A 25,619-nucleotide genomic window follows, 5' to 3' on the forward strand; every position below is an offset into this window, starting at 1 on the left:
AAGGAAACAACATATTGATATTCTAGCAGTTTCAGACCTAATACCAAAGTGAAACATTAAGACAGATAGATAAAGCAAAGCAGAAAAATACATATGGCCATTCTGAAAGGAAGTGAAGTACCTGCACTTAGCAATAAACAGAAAATTTTGATTCAGCCAAGACTTTGGAAGGTATCTAGCCCAGAACAGTCTTTACTCTGCAGTGCAAAAGCTCTTGCAGAGAGATGGGAACTGGGAGGGAAGAAAAGAGACTTGCAACCACCACCTGGCTGATGGCCAAGATGAAGCTGAAAAACAGCTTTTACTTGGAGAACTCTCCAAAAAGCCCTTTCTTTCTAGAATACCACATTTTTTGAAACTGAAAATGCTGCAAAGGTCCTGATTTCCCTACGTTCCTAAGATCCAAGTAATTTCCAGTGATGTGTTTATAATAAAAACCTAAGGTTTTCTTCAAATTCTTCCCTTCTTCTGGCTCTTTCTGATAGACCCTTGTGGGGAGCAAACATCAGTTTGCCCTACTGGAATCTGATGATTTTAGTGCTGTCCTATGACACCAGAGAAAAGTCAGTGCTCTCATTCCAAAAATGGCTGAAACAGGCAGTTTCAGACTTCCCCACATTCCATGCCTTTTATATTACTTTAAAGGAAATCAATTACAAAACACTTCTCTGTTTCTCTAGAAGTGCTCAAAGTACCCAAACCCCTTCATCTATAATACTTTGTTTTAAAAAAGAAAAACACCAGGTCAAACAGAACCCTTCATCTTGGTATCTTCAGATATCTTCCGATGTCTTTTGGGACAAGCTGGAGCCTGGCCTTTCTATTTTACCACATTATTAAGTGCCATTTGTGATCTTCAATCTAGCCACAGCAGATTAAACTTGTCAATTAGTCTGACCCTTCACTTGCCCTTCAGCCACTTTAGAACACCAGGCTTAAGAAACTCAGTATTAAAATATATTGTTAAATGAGTGTCATTAATCTTTATTGTAAAAGAACAAGAAAAGTTCTCCAGCACTCTGTTCTTTTCTGTAATGGGGTAGGAAACTTGTAGCAACAGGCTCAGGGTATTATATACAATCTGTAGGATTTTTTATGTTCTTTTTTGGCTTAAGCTGAAGATGCTGCTTCTTACTATCACCTGAGCTGCATATCTCCATGCATTCAAGCTGTTCTAGTATCAATAACTCTGTAGCCTTTTAATATCTAGGAATATTCATATTATGTTCTCATCCTTAAGGTCTGTTAATTGCTATTTTATTCAGGCTTATGCTTTTAGTATGGTAGTTTAGAGCTGAACCCCAGAGAGAGCATTCTGGAATACAATTATACCTTTTGATTTGTGATTTTTTTTTTGCCTTCTGTTACAGCAGCAACCATGCAGACAAATCAAAATGAAGTTAGGTATTCACACATGCCAATGTGTGAAATTATATGTAGAAGTCCCAATATGACCAAAATTACCTTTTGATGTCTGTTGACTTCTTGCTCCTTTACCACCCGTTGAAAGAATCATTGCATTGTGCATTCTAGCTTCCCATATCCCAGTAAGACTGATAGTGAAATTATTATTGTAAATTAAATACTTATTTATGTTACTTCAGTAACCTTTAGAAACTCTGAAGTAACATGGTAACTACTGTGAAGCAGCATCTGAGATTTCTGAACAGCAAAGTACCATACTTTCTGACTCACAGTGTATATTCTACTAAAGCAGATCAGGTTTCTTTACTATAGTCTGGAAAACAAGGATCAAGAGGTTCAAATTCACTCTGCTGCTGGGCTTTGTTATCTTACAACAGAGATAACAAGCAAAAAATTTAAACGTGGCCTTTAAGTACGATGTCCTAAAAGCATAAGGTTTTTTTCATTGTCTGTGAGATTTCACTTTTCTCTCCACGTTCCAAAAAAGGAAAAAAAACCTCCTCAACAATATGAAGACTTACATGCCAAGAAACAATGGGGAGAGATCCCAAGAAAATAGGAACCTCTTCCCTGCAACAATTTCAGAGTGAGAGGACAAGTTAGAACCAGAATAGTAATGAATGTGAACATTTCACCAGGGTAAGGACATTTTTCATTACAAAGTTTCTGATATACCACATATCACAGTGCTTAAAATTCAAAGCTGCTCAGATTGTATTCCATCCAATGTACTTGTTGGTTGTATTTCTTGGGTATATAATTTACTTGACAGGCAGAGTTTAAGTGCTTTAAAATAAACCATTTTACTAAGAAGAGATGCAGTGTAGTAACAGAGCTTTAAGTTTTACTGGGCTTTTAAATGTAACCAATTTGTTAGGTGAAATCGTTAGAAATGAACCCTAAAACCTATAACTAGAAGAATCCATTTGCATTGCCTTTTTTCCCCCCTCACTGAACCATTCAAACCTTTTCCATTATTCATGTGCAGAGGCTTCTGTAACTTATGATCTGTAGTGTAGAAGACTTGGCCTGCTGCTGTGACTGCTGCACCTATGGCTAATCTATATCTGGGGCGAGCACTGATGAAAATCACAGTCAGCAAAAGATTCTGCTGAATACATCAAAAGAGATTAAAACATTACACTGTCTTTTTATACCTGCTTATCCCATTCTCTATTTCTTCTAATATATTAGATAAAGTGGTTTTCATTATGTTTGTTTGCTGTTGTTTTAATTTTTATTTCATCAGTACTTTAAAAACATAGCTCTGTGATGAAGGTTGCCTCCCTTAAACAAAAGTTGTATAAATACAAAAATTTTTAAAATTAAAGTCTTCACTAGTCCACCATGAGCTTGATTCTTCTAACTCAGATAAACACCCTAAAATACATAACCAGTCTACTATTTCACACTGAAAATAGCATATCCCATTCTACATTTCAAATACTCCAACAGGATAAGTTATGTGATATAGTTGATTATTGTAATAAACATATTAGAGTATATACATTCTGAAACTGCAAAGGCAAAATAAAAAGTGAAAATAGAGTCAAGGTGATGAAATTAAAAATTTCCATGACTATTTTGTTATCTCACAACAGAGATACTCAAACAATAAGGTTAAACATCATCCTGGTTAAGTGGCCTAATTTTGGATACTAAGTGGAAAAAGAAGATGGCAGTATCAATTAAACCCCCAATTTCTTAAACACATTGTTCATGCTCTAAAATGTTTCCTTCTCGACTTGCTGAGAAAGGCTTTATAATTTTTTTCTGTTTATATTTCAGTTGAGTTGACAATGCTTGTCAAGGTTACCTATTTCTCTTCTATTGATTAAGCAACCACTCAGTTTTATTGCTAGATGAAGCTGTGGAGATTTGCATGCTTTTATATTTTTTAATCTTAGAATCTTGATACTTATAGATAAGTTTTTTTGAAAGCCTATGTAAGGTTTAAAAACCTAAACAGAAATAACATGAAACTAATCAATATATTCAAGTACCAAGTAATAACTTATGAGGAAAGAGTCAGCTATTAATTTGTAACACAAACAGGTGGAAGCCATACAGAAATGAACAAGCTGATTATATGCAAAGGTTTCTGGTCTATTGTGGGCAAGCCTCTGGATTAAATAAACGACCTCAGAGGCAGACTGTGAGTGGAGAAGGTGAATGTATTGGTCAGTTCCCAACCCTCAATCAATCGAGACTTGCAGGTTCTGAAAAAACTTCTAGTATTTTATGGAAACACTGGTATAGACCAACTCTAACTTTTAACTTTGGTGTTCACAGAGCAAGTAGAGTTTCATTAATTTATTGAAAATATTGAGATTAAATCATCACATGGAAAGAAAGAGATTATGTTATTTAAAACTAATAAAGTTTTACTGCAAATTCATGATCTTAACAGAGCAGCATTTTCTGGTAAACATACTTTTTCATGTAAAAAGTTGTCAGACCTATTATGAACTCTAGTTCTAAGTCAGATGAATTAAGTAGTCTCTGCCAAGCAAACGCCCTTCTACTCACAAGCTGTGGAAATCATCTGGAAATGAGTGAGAAAGTGTACCATTTTCTGGCAGATATCTACAGCTTAATTATAGACATAACCCAAACTGTCAGTATGATCTCTCTGTCCTTCCCTCCAGAACAGGCCAAAGCAACATGAAAGTGACAACACCCTTCAATTTACTGCTTAGGTCTAAGAATGGCAACTTCTATGCAAATATATGCCAGGTAATCAAGGCACAAAGCCCCCGGGATGGAACAGGAAATTCCACTACCAAGCAAAGGTGTGTGCATATAATGGGGGAGCCATGATACTTAAAATGGTATGGTTCACATTGGCCATATGAGACACAGCATGTGTGGCCAGGAACAGCAGTCAGAAAGAAAGGAGCATAAGACATTATTTTCATGTACAGACAGGGATGACCAATGTTGAATGGAAAAATAAATATACTGAAGTTTAATAAACTGTTTTCTTTGGCTTCCACAGACTTCAGAGAAGGACCAGATAAAGAAGATCTTTTGTGAGAGGAAGAAACCACAGTTATTTTAATTTATCTGTACAACATAGGTCTGGATTAATTGTCCCAAATAGTACCAATGACTGGGATTTTTTTCTTTTGCTTAAAAAAATTTGTTCAAACTTTTAATTATTCAGTAAGTTCTAGTGTAAAAATTAATCCGTAGAATTAAAATCAGGAATTGATGTATTCTCTAAGAAAATAAAATCAACGAAATTTCTCTACCCATTTTGTGGAATAATGTATAATTTCCAGCAATATCCTCAGAAAGCCAGAATTCCTTACCCTGGTGGAACATATTTTCAGGGTCCTCACTGAAATTAGTAAATACACCAGCATACAGGAATGAACTCCTGATTTCCAGTTAAGTGTACAAAATCCTGTATGAAGTTTAATCCTCCCAATTAATAATCATACTGGCCATAAAGCCTAATACAATACTCTACTAGGAACTCACATTTCTTTTGCTGATCCAGTCTAGCAAGCCTTTCTTGTACTGAGAAGGTGCAAATGTGTTCTATGTTGTATCTTGCACTTTTCTTTGCCTTGCCTTTCATATCACTACCTGAAGGACTCTGCAATTTTTTACTAACCACGAGACATGGCCATCCATTCTTTCCCTTCTTTTATGCTACATTCCATCAGTGACTTCATAATAAAAGACATGGTCAGACCCAAATACTTAAAACTAGTTATGAGTACAGAAAAAAACCCTCTTGGTTCTTAGACAAACACTTGAAAGGATGTTTTAGTGAAATCAATATTGCTCTACAAGAGACATAAGAAACCTGAAAATGATCACATCCCAGTCTCAAGCCAGAAATAGATCAAGACCTGTTACTTTTTTTTTTTTTTGCAGTAATGGTGGTCTACAAGAGCTAAGCTATGCATCACTCATCCAATGGAAAAGGAGTCTTTCAAATTAACAGGGTACATTGCTTTTTTGAGATATCACCCTTATATCCTATTAATTTTTCTTTAGCAGTATGAAGTACTAAACTTGTCTTTAATTAACAAGTACTCAGCTAAAAATATATGAAGGGACCCCAGAAAGAGTCAATAAGTATTTTATTTAAAGGAATTACATTTTTGTTACTAGAGTTCAAATTTCTGCTGAACTGATATATCAAAATTATTTGTAAAATGTGTTCAAGATATATCCATGCCTGTGCATTCACACTTCACAGCACTGCTACTCTGCCTTATCAGTGAATGCTACAATGAAGTAGAATTTAGGATTCTCCTAGGGATGTAGGGATTTTCCAAGCTACTACCACACAGAGGAAGACTTGACTTTTATCCAGTAGTAGCCTGAAGTACTGGCGTGTACTTCCAAAACTATCTGTACTTTTTAACTTAAAACATACATCCATATCTATCTATATTACCTCTCTCGGAGCGGATACCTAGCTGTACAGATCACTGAACACTTTCAGAGGACTTGAAGGTAACTAATGTTGACTATCAAAGAATGTTAGTGAGAAAATCATTGGTAGATTCTGAATTCAGTGCTGTGTGCATTTAATTTATTTTGCAAAAAATGTAATTTTCTAACTTGAGAGAGCACATCTCCTAGTCCACTCTGTCAGTGTTGCTAGTTCCAAAACCAGTACTTGTAATGTCAAGGACATGAGACATCTAGGATGCTGAGATCAATTTCAAATCTAACAAAGTCTAAACTGGATCCCAGCTATCTTTTATAACATAACACAACCTAGGATGGCATCATGTTGTATATTTTTATGTCACAGAATAAGCTAAAGTTTGAAGGGACCCACAAATATCATTGAGTCCAACTCTCTGCCCTGGACAGCACCATACCCAAGAGTTACAACATGTGCCTAAGAGTATGGTCCAAACTCTTCTGTCCTTCTCCTTCCCCCAGCATACCCCCACTCCCTCATCAAGACAGAAAGGCATTGGTTTATGCCATATCAGCTAGAGAGCAAAGTGTACTACCCATCTTCAAATACATTTAATAATCCTGTAAAATATTTTTCTTTCCTTCTCATCTGTTCCTCTCAAGGATCAAGCACAGTCAAAAAAACCCCAAAGCACTTCAAGAAATGAGTTAGAGGGTTTGCTCTTTCACAGTTCATCAAACAAATGAAGAACTGAAGATCATGTACCTGTGATTGAAAATAAGATTTTAACAAGCAGGGAAATGAATAATTCATTTTCAATGTGATCTTTGGACTGGTGTCCCCTGGTTCTTCTCAAACTCACTACATCAGAAGAATTGCTCTGAAGAGATTTCACATGACAAAAAGATTCCTTTATACTTGTCAGAGAGTCAAGGTGGCCTCCCATCAACAATATGGCTTCACAGGTTGATTTTCTTTCTCCTTTTCTGAGTCCATTTCCCTCTCCTGAATACTGATTAGAACCTGTATCTGCTGTGTTCCTGTGACTTTGAACAGAATCAAACAAATTCAACTTTGTGAAGACATTGACTTGAAACAGTTTGAGGCAGGACTATGGGAGCTCTCTAAGATTGAAAGGATTTTCTACTTCCTCACATGCATTCACTGTACTGACCCTCAAAATTGGTAGGAATTAAAGGTATTTCTTCCCTTCCCAGAAACATTTTTTTATACAATATTTGTGACAGGAGCAACAAGAAATAGATTTTTTATTATAATGCTCTTATCATTGCAATATAAGTGGAAAGCAAAGTCAAAATAATATAACATGGAACATAAATTACAGATTCGAAATGAAATACTTTAAAAACAGCAAAGTTCTTGGGTGTCAAGATATACTGACATTTCAAAATATGCCCTTGCTTGACATGTTTCTTTATTATTGCTGTGTAAGTATCAGTTGCTTTTTTCAGAAGGAAATGTACTTCAGCAAGTATTTCTTCTGCTTATTTTTAAAAAGATATATCTAATTTAGACCTTATATATTTAGTTTTCAGATCAGTAACAAGATCTTCTAGGAACCCAGCATTATCTGTTTTCTTATCAAATGTGCAGTGTTTTGTGCTGATCACTATCAGAATGATAATATTTAGGAGAGGCTATATTACCAATATTTCCTATTTAGGACACCAGCAAGACTTGGGTCTTAGAACATCAGGAGGAAAGACAGGCTTTTCCTTTGTGAACAAAAGCTTTCCAATATTCCCATCACTGGCCCAACACAAGAAGGAAAGGAATGCAGATATTTCCCCCCCCCCGAGCATTGATTTAAGGGGTTTACCTAGCAAATCAAAATAATCCATGACAGAAAAAATTTAACTAGGAAAGAACCCATGTCTCCAAGAGCAAGCATTTACATCTTCTAAAAAACTGGAAATGCTCTCAAAATTTTGGGAGAAGTGAGCTCACAGAAATCAAAAGGGAAGTGACTCTGTATTTAATAGGCCCTAGAACCTCTGACTGGGGAAAGAATCAGGAATCTGTTTGTAGAACAGGCATGCTCCTTTGTTACTGAGATCTTGTTAGTATCAGAGAGAGTTTACCCTGAAGAGAGAGCTGCTGGAGAGGAACAAAAACTATTAAGGCATAACAGACCATGTTTAATTGATAATTTTATATATAAAGCAGGATTTCAGAATTAATTTAATTATTAAACAAGTACAATTTCACTTTACATCAAGACAGAATCCACATTAGTTGAACCTTTAAAGGATAGCTTGGAGCAAATAACAGTATAAACAAAAATACCTGTAATATTACACACATTTCATACAAGACCTTGAAATGAAAACAGCTGAGACACCATAAGAGCAGGTATTCCTTATACTGAAAATCTGTATAAATTGACAGCACAGCTTAATACAAAGCTGAATGCTACCAGAAATGACATAAGATCAGATTCACTCTACAAGTATAAAATTAAGCATAAATATTTTCAGACATTTTCAATTCTCCGAACATTCTAATATAGTCAAATTATTCAAAGTTATGCTATTAAAGAGAAATTCATACAAACAATCACTTTTACCTCAAACACCAATGGTACTTAGAATTAGCAATATGATACTGAATTAAAATATCCTTCACTCTGATAACTCCTATCCATTTTGAGATTTATGTAGAGGAAAAAACAACAATTATAGAGGGCACAGAGACAGTGGGGTGTTAGTGCTAGGTTTCTGAAGGACTATCAAAAAGCGCAATTTTGCTATTTCTTCTCTGCACAAGATAAACCCTCCCCTCTATCCCCAAGAGACATTTCTGCACTGTCTGCAGTGAAGTGACAAGCAGTATCTCTTGGTTCACCTTCAGCCAGTACTCTTTACTATGCACTAAATTTTCCTAAAAAAAAGAAAACAGAACAAAAAAACAAACCCCACCAAACAAACATCCCCAAAATACAACACCCTGCCAAAAACCCAAACAAGACAAAACACCAAAAACCCCCAAAGAAAACAAACAAACAAAAAACCCCAAACCAAACCAAAAACCCTCAACAACAAAAAAACAAAAACAAAGAAAAGGCCTACTGAGACAAGCATTAAAATAAATGTCCACGGTTTTCAAAATACCATATATATATAATACACACACAGGCATATGGGCATTTATTTCTTCCACAGCACTTTTTGAGAAGGTGATCAAAAGAAATCAATGCAATTCTGCAATTCACAGAAACTGTAAATATGTAACAGTACAAAATAAACTGTCCAGTGTCTTACATACATCTTCAAGTAGCACATCTGAGTGCGAGCACATATCAGCCTTTGAAATGGAATTGATTAGACAGTGTTTGTTCCTCTAGTCCCTGGAGGACTACAGACTTATTTCCACATCAGTAAATTCAGTGGGATCTTTCTTGCTGACACAAAAATTGGGACACTAGTGGGAGCACTGTAGGCTGCAGTGTGACTCTAGGCAGAGTTGAGAGATACAGATAGTATTTTAGCTACTGCTCTTACTAGTCAAGAGATATTCATACCAGGAGACATCCTAGTCCAGAAAGGCACATCAATATCAATTGCTCCTGTCCTGTTTTCTTTTTCTTCAGGGTAGACTTTGTAGTTTTAGAATGGACTCTTGGCAATTTACCATTCACTCCATCTTACCTCAAGCCAATCTGGTGAGGAAGCAGGGCAAGAGGCAGAAAAATAAGTATTAGACAAGGGCCCAAGTTGGAACAATTCAAATTATGGTGTGATATGGTGGGTTGAGGCACTGGCTACATGAGGACTTGGGAAGTTGGTATGAACCAGCTGTGGAGAAAGACTGCAGGAGCCACATTATGCTGGGTGTATGGATGTGAATGTTGGGTAAACTCAGACTCTGTCCCCTGTATTTCATGTCTCCAGAGATATCTCATGGCCTGAAGAAGCGTAACAGCTACTCTGCTATTTTGTTTCTTAGGGTTTTTTCCTTCTTTCTCTCCAGAGGAAAGTTAATTACATCCATATGTACTGTCATATAAAATTACCCAAATTAAGTAATACTACTACTGAGGAAAAAATGATCCAGCTGTAATGCAAACAGAAGAAACTCTGCTCTTGAGCCATACAAGGTTTTGTCTCACCTGTGCGTTGATATCTAAAATGACACCAGAAGTCACCCATCCTAAATTAAAGTGTACTAGTTAAGGAGTGGACATGCGACTTGAGATGCTCTTCACCTGGGCTACCAAAGCCACAGTCACAGGCTCACACCCTAGGAGAAAGAACACAGGCAGTGCTATGCTGCTCCATTACAGAGGATGGAATACTGCTCCAAGTGAAAGGCAATGTTAATTTTTCCGCAAGCAGAACATAGAGGCAGAATGAAATAACAGCTTATACAGCTGAGAGAAGCTGGCCTTCGGTCAGGCTCTGTCTTGAGTCAAGGCTGTCTCTTCCCTGGTGTTACTATTCTGTGTGTCATCCTCCTCAGTGCAGCCTTCACCTCTTGCTTCTGAGGGTGTGGAACAGAGGGTTCCGCACGAGGATCATCATGGTATAGATCACAGTGGCCACTCTGTTTTCATCCACTGAGAAATGGGATCAGGGAGGCACATAAATAAAAAGAACAATCCTGAAGAACAGACTCATCATGGTCAGGTGGGAAGCACATGTGCTGAAAGCTTTCAGCCAGCCATCAACAGGGTAGATGACGAGGTGGATTATCAGCAGTTGATGACTAAGTTTAGGAGATAAAGACAATTATGGTGCTCAGGATGCTGTGCACAAAGGATAGAGTGAAAAGAACTAGCTTGCTACTGAGACCCTAAGCAAGAGCGAAAGATCCCTGTGGGGATATTACAGAAGAAGTGGCAGATCACACACTGGTGGCACGTTCCCCAGCACTGCTCATTCCCACGCACACAGGGCTCCACTGGAAGCACAAGCCCCTTATCACCACTCCCAGGGCTCTGTAATCTTGCTGCTCCTTGAATGTTCCTGCCTGCATCACCAATGCCCACAAACAACAGAAGTGGTTAATGGTTACTTTGAGAAGTTTGAAGATTCTGCTTGAAAATATCTTTTGAAATCAAATACTGAAGTCACTTTCTAGCACTTAGGTTTTACACCTAACAAACACTAAGAATGAAAATAGTAACTGCACTTCTCTGACCATGCAATTTTTCATAAAAAGTACCTTAAAAACTCCACAACTGGTTTTCACTGCCATTAATCTGAATCACCCTTTAGTGCTTCCATGTAACTGACATGTTTTTATGTCCTTCGCTCAATGTTCTTTCCATCATTGTGAAGAGATGGGTAATCACTAAATAGACAGAGGTTGCGTCAGGGTCTTTGAGCAACCTGGTCTAGTGGGAGGCGTCCCTGTCATGGCAAGGGGTTGAAACTAGATGATCCGAAAAGTTCTTTCCAAGCTGTTTCATGATTCTGAAAGCTTTTTGAAGAGTAATATGAGTAATAATAACCTGGGTTAGGGAAGAACCTCCATCACAATTTTCTAACATTTACTTTCCAACAGATAAGTAATGGGATATACACTGTGTGCTATTATACCAGGGTCAATCTAGCACCCCACTAAAAAGCACAGGGTAACTGAATTCATAAAGCTGACAGATTTTTCACCGAATAAATTTAGTTCATGTTTGTATTTTTTTCAGAAGATGGCAAATAATATCTTTTACTGGCAAACATAAGCAGAATATAAATATCTATGTTCAAGACTTATTCTTAAATATGCTTTTTTAAATTCCTCACGTGGTTTTCCTATCTTTTAAGTGTACATTAATAAAATGCAATTATACTCTGTGAGAAGTATAAAGTTATTCTGATGGATCACAAATAGGGTTAGGAAATTCCAGTCTGACCTGGAGTCAATATCAGCAAGAAATGCAAAGGGAAATAAGAAAGGATTCTAGAAATGCATAAGGAGCCAAAGGAAGAGCATGGAAAAGACTGAGATACTCAAAGTGTTATCAGCTTGTCTCTACTAGTAAAATCATCTTTCAGGAATCCCAGGCCCTGGAGACCAGAGGAAAAGTATGGAACATTACATGGATGTAATTTATTCCCAGAGGAACACAAAGCATTGTGTGAGAAGTCCTTTGAAAAACTCAATACCACTTTGCTTTCAGTCCAGGCATTTTGAAAGAGTGATATCTAATGCCTCCCTTGTAACTTAATTATAAAATCAATTAATTTAAGTGTTTATTTGTTGTACTATTCTTTACTAGTCAGGAAAAGAATCCTGTTTGTCAGTAGGAAAAATATGTATAAGGCTCTCTAGGTGTAAATGAGGTTAAAATAAAAGGATGCATTTTATTAGAATGCTTTGTATTTAACTTAACTAGAAATGGAGAGAACAGAAATGTGAGTGATTCTGACACAACTGCTGCACCCACTCAATGCCACTGAAAAGTAGATGCAAAATGCTCAAGGAACTTTTCCATAGACCTCAGTTAACCTCTAAGACACCGTGGTGGGATACATACTGAGAGAAGTTCCAAAAGCAGTAACACTCAAAAAAGGATTAGAGATTTTATGTATAACAAAAACATCTATAAATGGGGGTTAAGATACATATATACCAGTCATTAGGGAAAGCTCCTTAAAAGGGAAAGTTATGCCCTTGAAAGACAGTTATATTATTTTCAGAATCAAATGAAATAATTTTCTCTGAAACAGTAAGTACTCCCATTCTAAGCAAAGAAGAATAGTCCTACACTCATTGTGGTTTATTCCTCTAATTGATAGGATTCATCTGGATTTACAGCTACAAGAGGGAAATAGTTCATCTGGTTCAGAGAACAGAACTATCACTATGGATTTATCAATTTATGTAACTGAAAAGGATTATAAGTGTCAATATAACATAATGGCAGCAGCAGCACCTTTTCTTCCAGTATCAGTCCTCTAAGCTATCTTACAAATATATCATACATTAGTGTAAAATATAACCTGTGAGGTCTTTGTTAGCTTTAATAGTTAATATTTACATCTACATTTGCACTTTGACATGCCCCATCTGAAGTACAAATGAAAAACCTGAAGTTAGAAACTTACACATAGCATTTCTAAAACTGCATACTAAATATTTATTTTTTAGTTTCCCCTTAATTTTTTCAGATGGAATCAGACACAAGAGTCAAAGCCTATCCAAACACATTTTACCAAAGGGAGTCCAGCAAGCTACATTTCTTAGCTGCAATATCAGAGGACTTTGTGGAAGGCAATCAAGCAGCAAGTCATTGCAGGGCACTGGCTAGGATAGGCTGGAATTTCTGGTCATTTCTGAAGAAGGGAGTCATGCAAAGGAAAAAGGACCCTAAATCTAAGACTCAGCTGAAAAGTGTTTGCGCAACTCTGATTCACAGAAAAGTTCAAAAGCATTACTTTCATTCTCTGGTGGAATGAATAGTAATGGCAAGACTTTGCATGTTAACATGGGTATATTCATTGTCCTTACGCAGGCAGACAGAAGTCAAAGCCTGGAGGAGCTTGAACTCTTGCCTCCCACATCCTTCTCAATCTCTGGTTCGGAAGAGGAAATGGGGAGGATTCCCTTACAGGAAAACATTGATTTACTAGATCATTTAAATCATATTTAAAAAGAAAAAAGCCCAAAGTTGGCAATTTAAGTTCATAAATGAAGAATGAAGTAATTATAATAGAAAATTAAAGATCATTTACATCTAATCACAGTAAATATATTTAAGTAGCTTCTATAGGAACATATGACCAGCTTTATCTAATAGCAGAGAAGTGTTAATAAAACAGGATGGGGTTTTTTCCCCTTGAAGTGGGCTGTAAATAAGCAGCAGCATTCCCACAGCTGAGAGGAGAATTGAGCATGAATTATTTATACTGCTTGGAATAGATTTAGATTCTTTCAGACATTCAGTGAGTTTTGCAGTCTAGATGCTATCTTTCAATAATTCAAATGTCATCAGAAAAGAATAAGAAGTCATGTTTGGAAACATCATAGTAAATAAGTTTGAAGTGTTGAAAATATACAATGCAAGGACAAAATAAAGTTATTGTGTAGCTGGTGTTTGAATTAAATTGTTTATATTATTAGGTTGACTATGAGCTACAAAATAAGAGATTTTAAAATGATGTTGTCCTGTGGAGGAGTAGGATGAGCTAGCAACATTTATGAGTGTCAGATAGAGATGTCCTGAATGTAAATGTTAATACTGAGAGGATAAAACCACCTAACGTCACTGAATTTGTGCAGATCACCCTTTTGATTTTAATTCAAACTAGTTCAAGAGACTTTTTTGAAGTTAGGTGTTGTTTTTCAAAGCTCAGAAAGGTTAGCTATTAAATTGCTACTGTGAAGTCTGAGTATATGAAATTATTTACTGATTTTATCCAGTAAATAGCAATTTTTTTTTTGCTAACATGGTAATTCTTGATCATACTTTCCTATTTCCAGTAATCCTCAATCTTCCCTCAACAAGTATGACTTTGAGTAGAATTGTACCATATTTTCCTTAACAGGATTTCAAACTACCTTAGGTGTTCTTACTCTCTTAAGACAGCTTGTCTCAGTGAAAGTGAAACAAGAGCCCTCTAAACAACAAAGATGAGAACTCATTGATGAGGCAGATAAAAATGTCCTCTCTGTCCAGTATCACCTAGGACTTTTCTTCCAATTCTATTTTCTAGTGATACTTTCAGTGACTCTCATGGTTGAATTCTGAGTCCTCCTGAATCCTTATAAAAGTTTCATTTCTTCTGCCTTGGAGCAGCTTAGCTCCTGGTCTGCCCAGAAGCCTGCGTCTGTCTGCACTGCTCCTGTGGTTGCCTGTTTGTTCTATCACCCTCTGCATGCTCAAATCCACACTTTAGCAATTTCCTGGTCTTAGTACTCACAGCTAAGAGGCCCCTTCTAAAAAACCCAGAATCAACGTAGGGGAAAAGCAAAAGCAGCTTCATTCATTCTAAAGGTACAATTACAGTTTTTCAAAAATAACAACAAAAAAGTATGCAATAGCCCATTGAACAAGGCAGCAAGTCATCCATTTACTACACGTGCACTTTTATAATCACATTTAATGACAATTGACTTTTATATATTTCTGTCACACACACACATTTATGTATGTATGTAGCAATAGGAACTTTGGAAAGAACCAAACTGCACTGTTCCACAGAAGGAAGAATAGTCCAACCAGGCATCACTCTCCATCCTCCCATTCCAGTTAGCAGATCCATGTGATAGATCCAGGATACAAATAGGTCACTGCTGAAATGATGGTCAAGCTCATATTTTATACTCACAGAACAGAACAGGGAAATTTGTCTTTTTATATTTGGTCCACTTATACTTAAATGATATCCTTGTTTCCTTCACTCTTGTACTTTATTTATTTTTATGCTGTAAAAAGTGTTCAGTCTCAATGGTAACACAGTACTTCCAAGTGGCAGACACAGAGGGGGCACATTATGGTGGTTGTTTTCACCTCTGCCTCAGGCATCATTAACAGGAGTGAACATCTGCTGGGTTCCAGAAATAGTAATTCTTATAAGCCCCATCTCTCAGAAGACTACAGAATGTCTAAAAGGTTTTTAGGGAGATTCAGCTGACAGCACCAGCCACAGCAGAGTGGTTTATCTGATCAGAGACCCTTGATTTCCGGTCTGCTCTACTGGTAAGAGATGGGAGGAGAAGCTGATTCAAAACTAGCCTGGCAACAGAAGTGCTAGAAGTGGCTCTGAACAATGAGTTGCACAAACAAACACACACACACATACATTTTCAGAAATGAAGGCTAGAAAACACAGTCCATTCCTCACCTAAACTGTTAGTCATGTCCATTTTTACCTCAGCTGAGAATATGCTGTAGTGATTCCTGAGCCAGAGAACTCTGAGTGCAACACAGAGCTGAGCGTGCAGGGAAGGGAACTAAACTGTGGCATTGAAACGCAGGAACATCCAGCGTCAGATGTGTTTGCTTTGGGTAATCTTTCTGTCCTTGCACACCAAGGTCCTTTGAGTATCACATGTCCTTTTTTTTTCCAATCTATTTTTTCCTTCAAAAATAAACTGGTTACCACTGAGGTAACTGCAATAAGAGTAAACTCTACAAAACATGTAGCAATTTCAACCCAATAGTTTTTTTACCTTAACTCAGTAAAAGTAAATTGAAATATGTTAAAATAAATTCTCACACAGTCCTCAGGTATAGGGAGTGCTAAATGGAAACATTAACTGAATACTGACAGCTTGAAAAAATATTCATTACATGGTGTCACAACAGTTTCTGGAGCAGAGTAGTGGAGAGATAGACACTAATAATATCCCAAGGTCCTTGTAACATTCTGCTGGTATGGGGCAAATTTCATCAACAGATGCAGAGAGCAGTTATTAGGAGACTATGCCTTAATGCAGAAATAACAGAGAAAGACTTCTGCTTTTCTTCAGGAAAAATTTGTGTTAAAAGGCTGGAGCAAAATAGAAATTACGGAAAGGGTACACACAACTACTCCAACATAGAGGAAAAAGTGACATCTCAAGTTTTGCCAGAGACAGCAGTTTCTTTCGACACCAAAACTTTCTTGAGAAAAGTAATGTAGTCTGAGCAACATGTGCAGTGTTCCACTTCCTCTCTGCTCACATGTTGATAAATGCCACACCCATTAAAGGTATGCACTTCAGTGTGGTCAGGCACCCAAATGCATCTTCCTCCATCAAAAAACCATCAGGATCTTGCTTAAAATATAAGGCCCACAAGAGTGTACCAAACAACATTCTTTAAGACAACCTCCAATTCTGCTTCTTGCAAAGTGTAAAAATTTAAACCTCATCACCTCCACTGGCTAACCCGAATTTCAGGTTCTTTCTGCTTTTGTGTTGGACTATGACCCTAAAGATATTTTTCTAACCTAAATAATTCAGTTTTGGGTTGGTTTTGGGTTTTTTTGCCAAAATCTTAAATGTCACTGTCTTAAAGTATTTTTTCCTCAAGGAAACAAATTTAGAGGAAAAAAACAAAACAAAACAAAATAATTTTACTCACTCTCCTGTGGGTAAAAAGTCTTGGAGCAGTACATTTACTTTAGCATTAGAAAAGCTTCTCTCCTCTGTAATAAATTAATATGGTTACTTTCAGGTCCAATTTCATAAAAAGATGGGCACCATTTCATCTATTTTTGTTTCCCCTAAAGGATGAGAGTAGGAAGAAAGTGGGGGAAAGACGAAACCATGTAATAGAAGATAACAACAAAGACGAAGACTGAGAGGTTGGGTTTGAAGGGTACTTCAAAATATTAAAATGCACAGCAAAAATCCTATTGTTACAATTGCAAACATAAGCATTTCTGCAGCACTCACTGTGAGTACATTCCTACGTGTTGATCAAGAATATTATTCCTTTTGTCAAAAGCCTTACTGAGGCTCTCTAGGCAGTTATTTAATTTTCAACAAAATTTGCTACGAGAAGCATTTCTGCATTTCTTATTTTTGTAGTTCTTACTTTTGTTCTGTTGAATATTAGCACTGAAACAAGCTCTTTTCATTAGAAGCTTATTCTTTACCTGGAGCCATAACATTTCCACTGAAAAATGACAATAACGCAACAGAGGCAAATCAAAAGAGGTGATTCTGTTTAAAAAATGATTATTACAGTGTTGTTCTAAAAGTGAACAGGTATCCCAATGATTATTTCAAAATGGAGCTTCCCATGTCCTAATTTTCTTAAAATAAAAAGCAAATTGGGATGTTAGAATTCTTTCCTTTGCTCTGTAGACACACCTTATCTACTATAGTGTTACCCAATGCACAGCCTTTGCAATTCCTACAGATTTATGAGGCAAGGAAGTCCACCAAGTCCCTTTTATTCATGTTACTGAAAATAACCCCTTCTGAATATGACTTCAACACCTTCCTGTAACAGGAGCACTGACTGAACAGCTACTGACCATTGCCTCAAGGTTACTCAGGACAATCAGCAACTGAGGGGTGAGCAAAGAGCAACATGGTGAGCATCACTGCCATGTAAATTAGCCCAAATACTGAGACTAAATAGTACAGTCATGACAAATAACAAAGGAACAAGGGAAATAGCAGACAAAGAAAATAATGTTGCTGAACTTTTGAAATTCCATTAGTTTAAATCTATTTTGTTTCATAAACCAATGTCATGAAATAACAATTAGAATAGGGAGGAATTATGTTTGAAGTCACATGGTTTCACAATTACTTTTTTAGCCTCTCCAAAGCAACAGATAGCAGTCACAGTTGTCATGTTTAAGAAGGCCAGGACAAGAGCTGGTGAATAAAGGGAAACTATTGAAAACTGCTACATCAATAAAATTGTAATGATAGATTTCTAGAACAAAGAAGACTGAAAGAAGCATGCATATGATCTCCACAGCACAAGAGATTTCATCTAGCTCAGAAGAAGAAAGCAAACTTTCAGATATAAGCACACACCTTAGAATCACTGAGGTTCAAATTATAATCTGTGCTTGTTCCACAAAAGTAGCATTGTGAGCCTCTAAAGAATTCCTTTTATGAACAAAACCTGGAGATCAAGTCAAGTTTTTAATCTTACTATATCACATCCACCACAACACCAGGCTAATAAAGACGCCTTGAATATATAAAACAAAATAATTTGGCAAGTATAGCAAAAATTCAAAACTAAGCTTATTTTAGAGTCTATTCATATGTTTAAGTCAAAGATGTGTCTTGGCAGAGAAATAAACTCAGAAAAAAATCATATCCAGAGGGTGCTGGAATATTCAAATTAGGCTATCCCTATGGCTACCTGGAAATATTCAGAGCAAAGAGAATCCTTGGCAGGAAAATCTTATGGAGAATTGCATCCTCTCTTCTCTAAGATTCTTAGTATTTTTGAAGTATTTCAAGATTATGCTCACCCCCATCTCTTTTTTTCTTTTTCTTCTCCACATTCTTACAGCAAGCCATTAAGCAAAAAAAACAAAACAAAAACCTAAAAAAAACCCAAAAAACAAACCCCAAAACACACACCAAAAAAACCCACAAAAAACAAAACAAACCAAAAAACACCCACAAACAAATAAACAAAAAAAAACCAAACCAAAACAAAAAAACCCACAAAAAACCAACAACAAAAAAAACCCAACCAAACGAAAAACAACAAAACAGAATTAATCGACATTTGGAAGTTATCTTGGTTGAAAGGAGGCATGCAGCTGAGCCCTGTGTGGGCATGGCCAGGTTGCTGTTCTACACCATGCACCTTTTCCTAAGGAAGGGGTTGGTTTCAAGAGGAAAAAATGGCTACCACTCTTGAATTGTGAGATCTTATTTGGAGTTTAATTTCTGGCTGGTTTTAAAACCAGCACAGAAGTGAATCTCTCCTGTCCCCTGGAGCCAACATACTTAAAATATAACAACTTACCTTTCTAGTGACTCAGTCTTAATAAGCAAAATAACAATAAAACCACAAATTTAAAGCATCAGCCCCTTCTCCAATACCGCCAATACCGCTTCCTACATGAATGGTAACAGTTTCTACATCATCTAGATGTGTTGTCTTCATCTTCTTTCTAACAAGAATGCAGAATAAAGTACAATACCTTATCTTTATGGATGGCTATGTCTATATTTAAGGGGAAAATATAAGTAAGCAGTAACATAAAAGAGCTGTGAAAACATCACCTTAAAGTGTTTCTTATTGTACTGCAAGTTGTGAGAAGTGGATAAACAAGGGCTAAATGGGATCCAATTCCATTTCCTACACTGCAGGGAAGTTAGCAGGCAGCATAAGATAAATTACCCTAGTCATAGGTCATCTTTAATGTTTATAGAGCACTTTCCTTGTGAATGATCACAGAGTGAATCATGAATGTTATAAACAAATTACATTAACATGCACAGTGGCTTGCACTTGACAGCAATACCAATAAAAGGAATCCAGTATGCAAGTAATACATACAGTTTCTTAGCTAAATAAGAATTTTGCTTTCATAGACTGAAAAATTACTTTACAAAATCATAAATGGCTAATATTTTATCATTCTCTACCATCTCAAAAAGAAGTTAGTACCAATCTGAAAGAATCTCTGGATGGTGGCCAAGAGTCACTACCTCTTTCCTTCCTAGCCTTCAGCAGAAGTTTACTGTCCAGTTTAATCACAGATATAAACCTTGAATTACTAGTGTTCTTTAAACACCCTGGTTATTCACACTAGAATTTTCAGCTAGTTACTGCTAGCAAGTTGGGTTTTGTGTTTTGCTGTTTCATTTGTTGTTTTGTGATGTGATGTGTTGTGTCATGTGTGTCTTCCCTCTCCCAGTTTCACAAACTTCTACCATAGAACTATCATAGAGATACACCAGACAATATAGATTAGGGGATGTGGGGGGTGGTGAGAGGCATGATAAGGCACACTCTTGGGAGAAATGCATTTGCTTTCTATCCCCTCTCTTGCAAAAATAAGTTTTATAAACTTGGAATCATTCCACTGGATTCTGACCAAGAAGCAACTGTAGTTTGTTTACTAAACCAGGTTTATCATGCTCCCATGTAAATTGCCACCATCTTCTTTCATGCATGCCAGGAAACCCAGTCACAAGAACTGAAGCCATATTCTGACTCTTCCAATTTCCTGAAGGCTTGGTTTCTCAATGAGTCAGTCTGTATGCACAAGCACAGACCCACAAACCTGCCGAGTCATTCAAGCTAATGAGTGTTTATATTTTCATAGTCTTCACACATTCAGAGCCTTTCTGCCCAGCTACATCTGTTACCCTTTCACATCCCTAGTAATGCTTTGTTCCAGAGCCTTTGCAGACCAACTGACCATATACAGACATGTGTCCAAGTTCATTAATCAAATTCCACATTTCATAAAAGCAGCTCCATTTCATGTTGCAGCTTGGATACCACATTCTCACTGAAACAGATTTCTGCTATTGAAAGAAAGATCACTGTCACAAGAAAAAATTTTGTTTGGAGAATGCCTGTGGAAGAATGAAGTTTGGACTTTAAATCATGCAATTTCCAGCACAATTCCTGATTTTAGTGCAACTACACAACAGAATGGAAAACCAGAGTTTTACATGTTCTCTACGCCATGCCTCTCAGATGTATAAAAGACATGCTCTTGTTCAACAGCCTTTACATTACATTAAGACAGTGATAAGTACCCTTCTACAAAACAGGCAAAAGTTTAAGCAGATTTTTTTCAGTTGTAGCGCTTTGAGCCTATTTTTGCTTAGGGAGATAAAAAAAGAAAAAGTAAATATTAAAAACCAGACACATAAGAAAGAGGAGAGAAAAAAGGTCATTTCCCTTCCTGTTTTTCACTATAAAATTTCAAACATTCATTTCAAGATGTGGATAATTTAAAATAACTAAGCTGTAGAATAATATTACTGCTTTCCTTAGGGAAGTTTTTGGCTCTTCGATATTATAACATAAGCATCTTGCATAGCATCCCCATATTCCTGACGACTCAGAGTTCACTCATATTCTGAAAACAAGATTCAGTGCTTTTTCTTTTATTTTTCCCACAGCTTCTGCTTCACAGATCTCTACTGGTTGCCTTAAAATCATCAACACTAGTCAAAAAAGAGTAATACAGAATGTCAGAAATGAGAGAGGAAGTTGATACAAAACTCTGCATTTGTACTCTTCTGCCTGCAGGGCACACTGCATTAAGTTTTCATCTGTATGAATACAGCATTGAAGCACTTTTCTCTTTGAAAACATGACAAAAATAAAAGAACTGATCAGTGCATATGGAATATTTTGAATTATTATTATCTTAAATTGTTATTTTTCTGTAGAAAAAAACCTCTCTAGTTGTTAGCACAAAACAACAGCAAACAAAATAACCTGTGTACCTTTAACACATAATACCTATGCTGTTACTATAGGTAGCACTGATAGTCCAAGTAAAATTGTTTTTAAAATTTTCAGTGCAGATAACTTTATTCAACACCTGACATTATAATTGCATCATCATAACTTATTGAAATCCAGGAACTACCACCTGCTATAAAAGTAGATTCTTTTCCAAGTGCAGCAGTGTATTTATCATCTTGGAATTAGAGGATATGCACATATTAAAAAAAAGTCTGATACTAATTTGAAACAAGTTAAAATATGCATAGCTCAAAGCAACTCCGGGTGTTAAAGATATTTGACTTTCTGATTGCTCAGAATAAAAGTTTGTAGAAAAAAACCATGTTTTTTCCATTTCTCAAATGAAACACAAACACTTCTGGGTTCATTTTGCTAGGTAGCATCACTCACAAAAAAGAAATCTCTCCTAATTAATATATGGAATATATCTGGTTATTATACTTCTCCAGAATACCAATTAATTGTACCATAAAGTAATGCCAACAGCAACATTTTCTGATTTTAAAACATTTTAACTTCAAGAGCATACTGATTCTATATCATTGCAGATTACCTCTCCTCACAGTTTCAGGTGCATAAAAGATTCAGAAAATCAATTTTAAAACCCAAAAACCTCAACACTAATATGTCTATGCCCAATCTGAAATTAATCACTTTTGCTTGTCACAAGAAACTAATCTGGTAGCATGGTCACTAAAACATAAAAAAATCTAAAACATCACTACATTACCCAACACTACACCTCCAACAAGAAAATGAACACAACAAATAGGTAGAAGATCAATTATCAGGGCAAAACACATGGAGGGTAGGAACAAAGCCCATATTCAAGAACAACTTACAGCCAAGAAAAGGAACACATTCAAGGTAGCAATTAAATCCATAGTCAACAAAAGCACTCTTAAAAACTTCAGTCACTACTTAACCAAACTACACTACATGTTTCGCCACATTCTCATCTTTGAAGAGAAACACTAAACTCAAAATTTGTGTTTATTTTTTATTGTGTTTATTTTAATGCAGACTAGAAAAGTAATCTCTAAAACCAATGCTAATAAAGTAAATACTTCAGATGCCCATAGCAACAAAATAAAATGGCCAGCAGGCCCTGTGAAAGCATTCCAAAAAGCAATGAGTTTTTACACAATGAAAATTAAAAAAAAATACACATGAACTCACTAAATCAACATAAGATGATGCAAAAGCAAAGAAAAGGCAAGCCCCAAAGCAACAAGGCTACAAGTACACAAATATATATTAAACAAGCAGTACAGCCCTCTTGTTTCTATTTCTTACCTTTCTTCACCATTTTGGGGGTAGTCCAAATTCTCATGAGCATTTTGCTCTGGTTTCTTCTCCAAGCCATAAAGGCACCCTGCTACCTTTAAAACACTTTTTAGTTTCTGATCTATTTTTTACTTTTATTAAAGAAAAATGAAAAGCCTCATTTTTAAGAGATACCCTGAACTTAAAACAGTAAAAGATCCTAAACAAGAAAATACCAAAAAAAAAAAAAAAAAAAAAAAAAGGTTTAAGAAGCATAATAACATCCCTACAAAAAAATCTGTCCTTTCACACTCCTAGGTCTTTCTCAAATGTTTTATGGTTGCTCTAACAGTGCTAAGAATTACCTAACGCCTGACAGCTGAAAGTCATCAGAAGTTATCAGGACAGCTGAAAGTCATCAGAAGTTATTTGGACAGCTGCTCAGCAGGTGCTAACAACTCAGAGATCAATGTTTCAATCTTTTAAGACCCAGGGAGGTGCTTCATAACACCACTAATCTAGCAGATAAATGTCCTGAAAGTGTATTTTTTTTAATTTAGACAAGGATCCAGAAAGAGATGTATACTGACTTTTCTTAAGTGTTTTAGGACACTTCTGTAAAAATTGAATTTATTTATAGTTACACCAATTCCCTTTTATTCTTTTGTAGATACATCAGAGAGAATCGAGATCTTGAACTGAAATTCAGTAAAACAGGGTAGGCAGTGTATGGACTTTATCCCTATGAATTAGATTGCTAAACTGCTGCAGGTGCTACTCTCCAAGAGTTTCATACTAACAGCAAGGAAATCAGATGTGTTATGTATTTAGGGTTTCTGGAATCCAGTTTCCATGATGGTATTTGAAAACCAGAGTACTAAAAGTAGCATTGATTGTTGTTGTGCTCAATAACAGTATTCTGAGATTCCCAGGTAGCTCAGTGGGTGGGGTTTAAAGACTTTTTTCTCTACTGACAGTGTCACAGGTCTACCCTGTAAACAGTGGGCTGTTGCTAAAAACACCATTATCAGAAGAACTTTATGTAGTATGATAAGCTATGATACTCATATATTTTTATATGCACATAGACATCAAATCACAAGGATGACAGAACACAAATGCATGAGGATATTAATGAATAGCAGCTTCATTTTTCCAACAGAAATCAGTATCTCCAAGCATCTGAAAAAATATAAGGTTTTGAAAAAGAAAGTGACCAAAACCCACATTTTTTTGTAAAAAGTAAGAATTAATTTTAACCTGTAAGTTCATTCTAACAGAGATTGGTGACTTTTAGCAAGTCACCTATTCAGGCTCAGCAAGCCAATATAGCTTGTGGACTAATTAAAGAATCAAGTCATGAATGTAGTCAAGATTTACCTGTAAAAGTGTGATATGATAGCAGAGCAGCCAGCTATTTTAGTCATGGACAGATGACAAATGATAGCATATGAAATAGTCAAACCTGATAGTTTAATGGGATAAAAAGCGTGGTTGATGCCAACTGCATACCTGAAGAGATGCCTACCTGACAGTCATGGCGCCATTCACTGCTGCATTTAGGAAAAGTGGGATGTATCAGAAGCATTACACACTTTTTCCCTGGAAGAATTCCCAGACTAATTTTTCTTTTTGATGGCCAAACTTTTTGTTTATGGGAGAATGATATAGAACAGAAGAAAGTTGTCCTTGTGTTTCTATCAGCCTATTGTTATTGGATAATCACAGAATTCAATTACTTTCAGGTTTGTAAAGATAGATGAGAAAATGCATGTGTGCAATCTTTTTTAGAGGAATTATTTATTCTTTTGAGCTGTTCATGTAGGGTAGCTTTTCATGTGCCGCAGTAACACTGATGTGCTTTGAGATATTTTCTTTTAAATTATTAAAAAAGTAAAAATGGACTCATATCACCTGGTGTGCATCTGCAAAGTTTAAGAGAGTAGCTCCATGAGACACTGAAAAATAGCGAGGAAGTACACCAGGGTCTGACCCCCATTAGCACAAAAATGAGGTGCTATTACTATGGCAACTGGCTTTGGTTATGAGTGGAGGTGGTTGACATTATTCTTTGCAGTACCCCTACAGGCCACATAAGAACTGAGGAAAATACATCTTTTCTGGAGGTACATATTTGTGTTTCAAACCCCACAGAGCAATTTCATCCATCATGCAGCATTGTTATCCCCAGCTGGAAACCCAGGACATACACATTGCTCACTCACAAGGGTGGCAGGATGCCCCCACTTGGAGGACTTGCATTCATTTTCATCGACTGCGAATTCCAGACAATCTCTGTGGTTATATCAGAGGGTAGGCACAAGACCCTAAGCTACAATTAATTTCTTCCTGTTTTGTCTTTTCAAAGCCACATTTCAGTATGGAATAGGCCTTCTCTTTTTATTTTCCCCTGCACTTCATGAGAGGAACTCAATACCGCTGAAATAGTTGGTAAACACTTTCCTGCAGCAAAGGCACATGCACAGGCACACATTTAACAATTCTTCCTTCCTTGGACAGAGTTAAATGCACTATGAGGTATATTGACTTTATCATTGTGAAAATGGATTTACTGGTGTCTTAGCCAAAGCAGTAAGAATATGTTACATTATTATGGAAGGTACTACCATGTAATTTATGAACTTCTCCTTCTTAAATGCATTC

The sequence above is a fragment of the Camarhynchus parvulus genome, chromosome 4 (assembly GCF_901933205.1).
Source record: "Camarhynchus parvulus chromosome 4, STF_HiC, whole genome shotgun sequence".
NCBI lineage: Eukaryota > Metazoa > Chordata > Aves > Passeriformes > Thraupidae > Camarhynchus > Camarhynchus parvulus.